This window comes from Echinops telfairi, unplaced genomic scaffold (assembly GCF_000313985.2).
Source record: "Echinops telfairi isolate 266 unplaced genomic scaffold, ASM31398v2 ScPeMD7_5;HRSCAF=22, whole genome shotgun sequence".
In the NCBI taxonomy this organism is placed as follows: domain Eukaryota; kingdom Metazoa; phylum Chordata; class Mammalia; order Afrosoricida; family Tenrecidae; genus Echinops; species Echinops telfairi.
This window is the reverse complement of record NW_022103901.1, coordinates 32,011,902-32,013,440: the sequence shown is the minus strand read 5'-3', so window position 1 is coordinate 32,013,440 and position 1,539 is coordinate 32,011,902.

The window sequence follows — 1,539 nt, the reverse complement described above, 5'->3', positions numbered from 1 at the left end:
AATAAATGGAGTCAGACACATTTCATGGAAGCATTGCTCACCTCAGCCCCGCTTGGTAATTCACGTGGAGAGAGAGCGAACTTTAATGCTCCCCAAGCTTTTATACTCTCTGGGGACGTTGGGGACGTGCAAGCCCCCACATTACAGGTGAAGACATACGTCACAGGAAGGGGCTGCACTATAGGTTACACAGTAATGAGGGGGTGGTCTAGGGGTGGTCTCTGGGTCTCCATAGGAACCGTTATCAGTAGGGTGCCAACCCCTCCTACAGGAGCCTGTCCATTGTCCCCAGAGGCAGGGAAGAGGCCCACCCTTGGTGGGATGAGACAGCAGGTGGGATGAGACAGCAGTCTGGCAACTGATTGCCTTCAGGGGAGGGAATGCCTATGCATCTGACCTCCCCCCACAAGACTGAAATTGAAGAAAATTAAAACAAATCCATAGGTACCAAAATATGACCTTGAGTATATTCTACCTGAATTTAGATATCATCTCAAGTATTGATTGAATTCATTGAACACTAATGCCCAAAGACAAGAAAAGTTGTGAGATAAGAACTTTAAGAACATTATACATGAAGGAAGTAAAAAGTTAGGAAAAGAAGAAATGACCAAAGTGAGTGTTAGAAGAAGCTCTGAAACATGCTCTTGAACACAAAGTAGCTAAAGGAATTGAGGAAATGATTAAGTAAATCACTGAAGAGAACATTTCAAATGATAAATTGAAACAGTAAAGTGTTATAATGAAATGTGCCCAGAGTTAGAAAACTGAAGAAGAAGAGCTCACTCATCAGATCTGAAGCTGGAAGAACTGGAAATATTATTTTCTTCTTCAGTTGCAATATTAAACGATTCTATAGGTAATTGCAGGAATTGACAACGTATCAATTGAAATGTTTCAAAGAACTGAAGTTTCTCTGGAAGTACTCACTAGTCTATGTCAGGTCTAACAAGTCTATGTGGCCACCTAACTGGAAAATAACCATATTTGTGCCCATTCCAAAGAAAAGTAACACACCTGAGTACTCAATTTACTGAATAATAACATGGGAGTAAAATTTTAATAAATAATAATTAGTAAAATAATAATAACATGGGAGTAAAATTTTACTGAAAATTATGAACAAATGGTTGCTGCAGAATGTCAACTGGAAGCTGTCAACATTTCAAGTCAGATTTGGGAAAGGATGTGGAATAAAAGATATCATTGCTGACATCAGATGGGTCTCAGCTGAAAGCAGAAAATACCAGTATGATGTTTACTTGTATTTTCTTGACTATGGAAAGACATTCAATTGTGCGGATCCTAACAAACTGTGAAGTACATTGCGAAAATAATGGGAGGGGGCTTGGGGAAGGGGGAGGTGGGAGGAATGGAAGTGGTGTTAACAAACCCAGGGACAAGGGAACAACAAGTGATCCAAATCGGTGGTGAAGAGGGTGTAGGAAGCCTGGTAGGGCATGATCAAGGGTAATGTAACCGAGAGGAACTACTGAAACCCAAATGAAGGCTGAGCATGATAGTGGAACAAGAGGAAAG